General features: G+C 37.1%; 1 protein-coding gene and 1 non-coding gene across 2 annotated transcripts in view; one reads left to right on the top strand and one right to left on the bottom strand.

Moving 5' to 3' along the window:
* The first annotated feature begins 491 nt into the window (after positions 1-491).
* Positions 492-564, top strand: Trnak-uuu. The gene has a single exon. It is a non-coding gene; the product is annotated as a tRNA-Lys (tRNA).
* Positions 565-8,763: 8,199 nt separating this feature from the next.
* LOC115219271 (zinc finger protein 2 homolog) overlaps positions 8,764-9,043 on the bottom strand; it is an 11,912-nt gene continuing 11,632 nt past the window's right edge. The window contains exon 2 of the mRNA XM_029789433.2: positions 8,764-9,043. This exon is cut by the window's right edge and continues 1,130 nt beyond it. The gene's annotated coding sequence lies outside the window, so the exon portion shown is untranslated.

The raw sequence follows: 9,043 nt of genomic DNA, 5'->3' as shown, positions 1-9,043 counted from the left end.
ATATACACGTTATATAAAGCAAATAATTCAGTAATATATGATTATAACAAATATGTAATAAAAATACGGCTGACAACTTTTGTTCAGCTGTGAAGTCCACAAATACTAGTTTCCAGTGTTTCTGGTCTCGTCCGGTAAACGGCTGGCTATATCTATCTATCTATATATATATATATATATATATATAATTTATGTTTTCGTGTGTATGAGAGAGATAGAAAAAAAAAGAACAGACAATGAATAGATTATTTCATTTTTATAACCATTCTGTTTTTAGTGTTTGCTGACACATACTATCTTAACAGTTTCGTATTTATTCATTTTCATAAACCGGTGTAAACTGTACAGTGTAAACGATTACATAATATAATATATAAAATATGCGACAATATTGTAAGATAAATTATAAAAATCATTATTTTCGCAATATGTTGAAAATATGCCCATACACTCGATTAAAATTATTATTATTCAAATCACTTTTCGAGTCCGCCCGCATAGCTCAGTCGGTAGAGCATCAGACTTTTAATCTGAGGGTCGCGGGTTCGAGTCCCTCTGCGGGCGCACAATTCTTTTGGATGTGTAGATATTGTTATCTTCTGTTATTTTATTACGTATTTATACATCTATCATGAAATAGTGTCGTTCACGTTTACTAGTTGACTATACAACGATCTTACAAGCTTTGTAGTTGCAAGATTTAGTTCGTTCTCCTAAGATTTTCTGAACAGCGCCAGATTCTTTTACTTGTTTTAGTCATGTGACTGTGGCCATGCTGGAGCACCGCCTTTAGTCGAGCACATTGACCCCAGGACTTATTCTTTGTAAGCCTAGTACTTATTCTATCGGTCTTTTTTGCCAAACCGCTAAGTTACGGGGACGTAAACACACCAGCATCTGTTGTCAAGCGATGTTGAGGAGACAAACACGGACACACATACATCTATATATATACATATATACGATGGACTCCTTTCGGTTTCCGTCTGTCAAATCCACTCACAAAATAAATGTCAACATCGTCATTGTTTTAACGTCCACTTTTCCACGCTTGCATGGGTTGGATGGAATTTGCTGAGATACATAGGCATAGGCAGGATTGTGTGATAAGTGGCTTGTTTCCCAACCACATGGTTCCGGGTTCAGTCCCACTACATGACACCTTTGGGCCACTATAGCCTCGGGCCAACAAAATTTAGTAGATGGAAACTGAAATAAATATTTATGGGAATAGGCATGGGAGTGGCTGCTTGGTAAGTAGCTTGCTTACCAACCACATAGTTCTGGGTTCATTCCCACTGCATGGCACCTTGGGCAAGTGTCTTCTACTATAGCCTCAGACCGACCAAAGCCTTGTGAGTGGATTTGGTAGCCGGAAACTGAAAGAAGCCCATTGTATATATGTATATATATACATGTATGTGCGTGTGTGTGTATTTGTTTGTGCATCTGTGTTTGTCCTCCAACATCGCTTGACAACCGATGCTGATGTGTTTACGTCCCTGTAACGTAGTGGTTCAGCAAAAGAGACCGATAGAATAAGTATTGGGCTTACAAACAATAAGTCCTGGGATTGATTTGCTTGACTAAAGGTGGTGCTCCAGCATGGCTACAGTCAAATGACTGAAACAAGTAAAAGAGTGTCTTTGTGTCTGTGTTTGTCCCCCACCAATGCTTGACAACTAGTGTTGGTGTATTTATGTCCCAATAACTTAGCAGTTCAGCAAAGGAGAATAAAAAAGTAAGTACTAAGGTCAATTCACTTGACTAGACTACTTCAGGGTGGTGCTCCGTCATGGTCATAGTCCAATGATTGTAAAAAGTAAAAAGATTAAAAGATTATACATTTTTGACAGGTGGATGCCTTTGCTGTTGCCAAACCTCACCTGTTTCCAAATCCTCATAGATGGACAAGCTTTTGCTGAAGATCAGAAATGAAGGACACCACTTCTACATATGTGATGCTCATTTACAATTTTCACATGATTTCAAGACAATGACAGAGTTACACCTACCCCATATAGATAGACAGACAGACAGACAAATAGAGAGATATAGATATGTACATATAAATGAATGCTATAAGAAGCGGATTCAGAGAATCTGGTGATCTGATGAGCTAGCTTTCTTTATTTGTACTAATCTGTGAATATACAATTTTATTGAATATAGTTGATCATACATATTAATACAAGCACGTATGCATGTTTTCCATACTGGAATTAATACTCTCATACATCTCCATTTTCCATTATTTTTACAATTTAATATATACCCATGTAATTTTTAAAGCTATTGTGTGTTGTTATGACCTGTGAGTTTTAAGCTGTGATTGTGTTTTGTTTTGGTTTTTGTACAGTAAGCACAAAATATTATTTTAATATGAGATCTGAATTTCACCTCCAGCTCTGAGTGTAACATGGCTACCACCATTAGTTGTTCGTTACTTTAAAATTAAAATGCTGACTTTTTCTCAGTTTTCATTCTACTTACCTGTAATCATGTTCAATGCTTTGTTTTTGTACCTTACTCAAAACTTAAGACCTGTATACTAAAAAAATGAAATACGAATGGCATACGTATACTGTAGTATCATCATCATCAACATTTAACATCTGTTTTCCATGCTGGCATGAGTTGGGCAGCTTGACAGGAGCTGACAAAGCTAGGGACCGCACCAAGCTCCATAGTCTGTTTTGGTTTGATTTCCACAGCTGGATGCCCTTCCTAACACCAACCACGTTACAAAGGGTACTGAGTACTTTTTACATGGTACCCTCACCAGTGCTTTTTACATGGCACCAGTACCGACACCAATGCTGTTTATGTGGAACCTTGGTTTTAAGATGCCAATTCTGTTGTGATGGGCAAGTCTTGAGTAGAGCAATGTGCCATTGAGAATTCATGGTTTGGCCATGCATGTAGGCGTCCGGTGGATGAACTGAGCCGTGATGTCCTTCTCCCAACTGGCAGAAACGTGCGGGCGGGCAGCTGAAGACCTGGGCTACGACGATCAAGGAGGATCTCTCCGTGCTCACGAGACCGCAGGTGGTCGACCTGCGCCAATGGAACCGTGACTGGCTCACTATCTCCAGTGAACTGGCGCAGGACCGTCGTGCGTGGGCTGCCATGGTTTGAGATGCCTCGAGGGTGGTAGAAGAAGCCGACTCAACCCGCCCAGGGTGAATGTCCCCACAAGTACAAGTAAGTAAGAGCAATGTGCCACACATCTTGATCCTCTCTCATCTCCTTTGTAAGGCTCAGCGCTTTGTGATCAGTCTTCAATACTTCGTCCCATGTCTTCCTGGGTTTCCCTCTTCCACAACTTCCCATTTTAATCAAAACATGTCATCGTAGGTGGACACTGATATCTTACCTTTCTGATGATGTATAAAAAGTTATCAAAAATTCTTGTAAAACTACATTCAGGGTACATGTATGAGCTATATAGGTTTCATGCTTCCGGGTTCAGTCTCACTGTGTGGCACCTTGGGCAAGTGTCTTCTACTACAGCCTCGGGCCGGCCAAAGCCTTGTGAATGGATTTGGTAAACAGAAACTGAAAGAAGTCCATCATATATACGTGTATATATATATATATATATATATATATATCAGTGGTTTTCAACCAGGTTTCCGTGGAACCTTAGGGTTCTTCCAGTACAGTCCAGGGGTTCCGCAAGAAGTTACAAAAATGCTAAAACCGACAGTAATTTTTAATTCTCCTGTGCAGATATGTGTGCATAAGAATATTAAATTATTGCACAGGGGTTCCTCGAGCCAGTGGAATGTTTCCTTGGGGTTCCGCTCCAGCAAAAAGTTTGAAAAGCAATGATATATATAAATAGTTATTGCCAAGCTAATATGGAAGTCTATAAATACAGGATGAAAACTGCCGTTGATTAGCTCCAAGAGGCCATCGCCTCTAGCTAGCTATATGACACATGAACCTGTGTCCATTATAACCCTTCGAACAGAGGAGGTCAACCGCTTCCCCTTGCGGGTCAGGGTACTGTGGTGGTCACATATTTCAGGGTATTTGCCCCTTATCAATGCAGAGTAGCAGTGTGGTTTGGTTTATGTCATAGTAACATAATATTTCAACCACAGAGATGGCCAGAACAAGCATCAGACTTAAAAACAAGTACTGGGGTCAATTTGTTTGATTAAACTCTTCAAGGCAGCCATCCAATGACTGAAACAAACAAAATAAATAAAAGAATAACGTATCACAAGAAATTGCTTTTATTGTATTTCGAAACTGACCAAGGTGGAACAGGATCTCTCCGACATACAGAGAAATTCACAATCAGACATAGTATAACAAAATTATAGGAACATGCATTTAAGGAAGACTGACCTACTGTATAATTATAATTACATTATCATTACACTATGACATGCAGAAGGAACTTGTGATTACTTAGCGTCTGGAGACTAGAAAAACCTGTGGTGGTCACTTCTGTTCACACAATGATGTTGTATCAAGTCACTATCTTGCAGACTAGCTTCTGAACTGTAAAACAGATGAGTAAAACAGTGGGGGGAAAAAAATCAAGTGACTCTCCAAGGTTTAGGTTGATGTCATCATCATTTAATGTCCATTTTCCATGCTGGCATGGGTTGGATGGTTTAACCCTTTCGTTACTGTATGTATTTTGAGATGCTCTGTGTTTCTTTCAATTACTTTAAATATAACAAAGAATTTAGTAAAATAACTTAGTTATCATTCAGCCAATGTCAGGAACATAAATTGTGACTAAGGTTTGGTGGAAGATTTTAATTCAAAACTTATGAAAACAAGACATTTGTACTCAGATCCAGAGCCAGTTTCAGCCGGGTTGGTAACGAAAGGATTAACAGAAGCTGGCAAGCCAGTAGAGTGCACCAGGTTTCACTGTCTGTTTTGGCATGGTTTTTACAGCTGGATGCCCTTCCTAATGCCAACCACCTTACAGAATGGACTGAGTGCATGTTACGTGGCACCAGCACTGGCAAGGTCTGTTTTGGTACAGATTTTAGAGGCTAGATGCCTTTTTTAATAGTAACTACTTTATACAGATGGATGCCTTTCCAAATGCCAACCACTTTACAGTGTGGACTCGATGCTTTTTGAGTTTGTAAATTAAACGAAGCCACTGAATACAGGCTGTTGTTGATTTGGTCTTTTCTTCTGATTCTATGCATTTAAAGAGTTGAATGAAGACTAGATTTAGGAATATTATGTTTTGTTTTGTTTTTAAATAATAATTAAATTCAAGGATAAATAAGGTTTTTAATTTGTGCAAATATAATTTGACTACCTTATTTGAACGAATAAATTATAGATAAATTAGACACACTGAGTGTATTAGAAATTGTGATTTTGTATATGCAGCAGGGACTAACACGTTAAAAAGCCTTTGGCCTGTATATATGTAATCATCATAAATATCATATAGACAGCTGTGTGGTGAAGAAGTTCATTTCGCAACCATATGGATCTGGGTTCAGTCCCACTGTATTGCAACTTGGCTAATATCTTCTGCTACAGACTTGGGCTGACCAAAGTCATTTTAGTACATTTGGCAGATGGAAAGTGAAAGCTTGCTGTGTGTGTGTATCATACATATTACATACACATATACACACACATACACATAACCATTTTAACATCCACTTTCTATGCTTGCATTGATCAGAGAGTTTGTTGAGATTTTCTACAGCCAGATGCCCTTCCTGTCACCGAATCTCATCCATTTCCAAGATAATATTTCCCCATAGCCAGACATGTCTCCGCAGAAGATTGGAAGGTGTCCTCCCAATCTCCTCATTTACAACTATCATGTAATGTCAAGCAAGACAAGGAGATCTAAACACAAACGTGCGTGCATGCAATAGGCTTCTTTTAGTTTCAGTCTAAATCAATTCACAAGGATTTGGTCAGCTCAGTGCTATAATAGAGGGACTGAACCCTAGACCACATGGTTGGAAGAAAATTTAACCACACTGCTTCATAACCATACCTAATATATATATATATAAAATGTACTGTTCCAGGATAATAAGATCAACAAATAAAAACGTAGTCTATCTGGTGAAAGATAAATATTATTTAATAGACACAATACAGGTTATTATGAGCTACTAATAGTTTCATATGTTGAGAAATGCCTCAAACATATTTATCAGGCACAAACTACATATTGTAAGGAGCTAAAAATTGAATCAGAGAAGAAACATTAACAGTTGAGAAGGAAGCATATAGAAAAAGTGGAAGGTTAAAAAGACGGAAAATGAAAAAGTAAATAAGGTAAGAGGTACCCTCCTTAGACCTTAAATTACAAGGCTAGACATCTCTAGTTAACCAGGTATAGGCAGAATTCTCCAGTATGTACTTCAACATATGTTTACAACCACTGAAAATTTTAGACCTAGAGATCAGTAGCAAATTAGGTCTGAAAAGGATGAGGTCTTTCAGCTAAACATAACTTACACTTATTCAATCCATTAACATAAGGTATGGATTTCTCAATTATTTTCCACTTAATCACATGTGGTGTTTCATTATCTTTCAAACTCCATATGTAGCTAGCCAACTTAGTAGCTTTGCTTTTGACATAATGTTGGAAGGAGGCTATGTGATAGGCATAGCAATTTTTAAATTCTCCTTCACATAATCCAATATTGACATAATGTTGGAAGGAGGCTATGTGATAGGCATAGCAATTTTTAAATTCTCCTTCACATAATCCAATATAGGTCTTCATATCCGTTGTATTATTATTTAGGATTGCAGTATCTTCTGCCTCATATATGATAGATATAATCATTCATCATTGGCCAAGTGGACAGGATCCTTGATCCCGACAGTTATAACTGGATATAGGCTCTTGGTATTGACCACGTGTAATGATACTCTTCATATTAAAGCACCAGCTATATGATAATTTCACAGAATGCCTATTAAATATTTCCCTGTATCTGTGAGTGGTTGGAAAGTGTTTGTCTAGGAGAGACAGAAATCTTTTTACCTATGTTAGTTTTTACATTAAGGGAAAAGGGAGGGACAAACCAAATAATTTTTCTTGGCTTATTTTGAAGTCTATTATTATCCTGATTAATATTAGAGGGGTTATATATTAATTTATCTTTGAATCAACTGTCGGCTGGGGCATTATTACAGAAATGGGGTTTTTAAAAATTACAGTGGGGTGACAAGACTTTTTATGTATATAGGACAAGTTTCTCATAAGGTTTATGGAAAGGTTTATATGAAGAAGAGTTCAGGTCTAGGGAAACATCTAGAAAAAAAATCAACCACAGACAGATTAGTAGCTACTGTAATTTTAAGGCCTAATTGGCTAAAGGTAGAAATAAGTCGTTTCCTAAATTTATCAAGGGTGTGACCATCACACCCATGGATAATACCCAAACCATAATCTCGGTGTGCATGTGTGTATACATATAGAGATACATTTATACACATATAAACAGTACCTGACCTCTTAACAGGCTTCTAGAAATCAAGAATTTTCGGAAATTCAGGAATATTGTGCAATACGCTGTACTCTGTATTGAGTAAACAAACCGTTTCTTATTTCTTTATTGCCTACAAGGGGCTAAACATAGAGGAGAAAAACAAGGACAGACAAAATGATTAAGTTGATTATATCGACCCCAGTGCGTAACTGGTACTTATTTAATCAATCCCGAAAGGATGAAAGGCAAAGTTGACCTTGGCAGAATTTGAACTCAGAACGTAGCGCACCTGGCGTGCTAACGTTTCTTATTTCTTTACTAGCCAAAAGGGGCTAAACACAGAAGGGACAAACAGATTAAGTCAATTATATCAACCCCAGTGCGTAACTAGTACTTATTTAATTGACCCCGAAAGGATGAAAGGCAAAGTCGACCTCAGCAGAATTTGAACTCAGAATGTAGCGGCAGACGAAATAGCACTAAGCGTTTTGCCCGGCATGCTAACATTTCTGCCAGCTTGCTGCTTTAACCCTGTTTCTGAAGTTGGTTAATTTGCATATGGTGAGTTAAAAATCATTTCGTTCTTTGTTTTTAAGTGATTTGATAAGAATCAAACATGTTCAGCATTAGACTTGTATTAATTTGAACCTGTATCTTAACAAAATATTGCATACATGGTACAGTACAATATTATTTTAATGATTTTAAGTGGATTAATAAATATCAAACAAACCCTACTTTACAGGTGTATTAATTTGAATCTGTTAAATACAATTTAGCTCTTTACTTAGCATAGCTTACTTTATATTTGAAGCATATATTTAGACTTGTCTCCAGAAAATCCAGAAATTCAAGAAACTTCCAGTCTCAATTTTTCCCAATAATTGGCCTGGTACTGTATTATGTATGAGAAACTGTAATTCTTTATCAGCTGCAGGTGGTTTCAGGTACATATAAAATCTAGTTTTTACACCCACTAAACAACAACCCATCTGCCATTAGCTTGTTTTTCGGATCTTTTTGGTTTGACCGGCAGTTTTTTAAAATAATTTCCAAATAACTAAACACTTTTAAACTTCATATACTGGTAGAATGTGTTTATAAAACATCTTTTTCTCTTGGCTTTATTGAGAAAATTCTATAGTTTGTAAGATATTTGTTGTTTTTTTTCTTCAATTTCTGCAATTTCAACCAATCAATGACGTCTATTGAGGTGAAAACATTCTGTGCCGTATGAATATGTCCCTCGTTTAAGAAACAGATTGGGTTTATTTACATTTGTGAAGAAAAAAAGATACCCTTCCCCTAACCCTAAAACAGATTGAAATGCAATAGATCGATACTAGGGTCATAATTATTGGGTGACAATTTCATATGACACCGCTAGAAAAAACTGCCAGTCAAACCGAAAAGATCCTGTTTTTCTAAGCTTTATAAGTAAAAACCTGAACATTAGAGAAGCTTCTAGGACAAGAAAGCAAAAAAGTGCACTTGTTTTTCCAATCTCTCACATTCTACACCAACCAAGAGTTGAGAGCCATTGATCAAAATAAATCTCCATCCACTGTCACACCAGAAAAAGC

Source organism: Octopus sinensis, linkage group LG14, assembly GCF_006345805.1.
Source record: "Octopus sinensis linkage group LG14, ASM634580v1, whole genome shotgun sequence".
Classification (NCBI taxonomy): Eukaryota; Metazoa; Mollusca; class Cephalopoda; order Octopoda; family Octopodidae; genus Octopus; species Octopus sinensis.
Note: the sequence above shows the minus strand (reverse complement) of the source record. Positions and strands in the feature narration are given on the sequence as shown.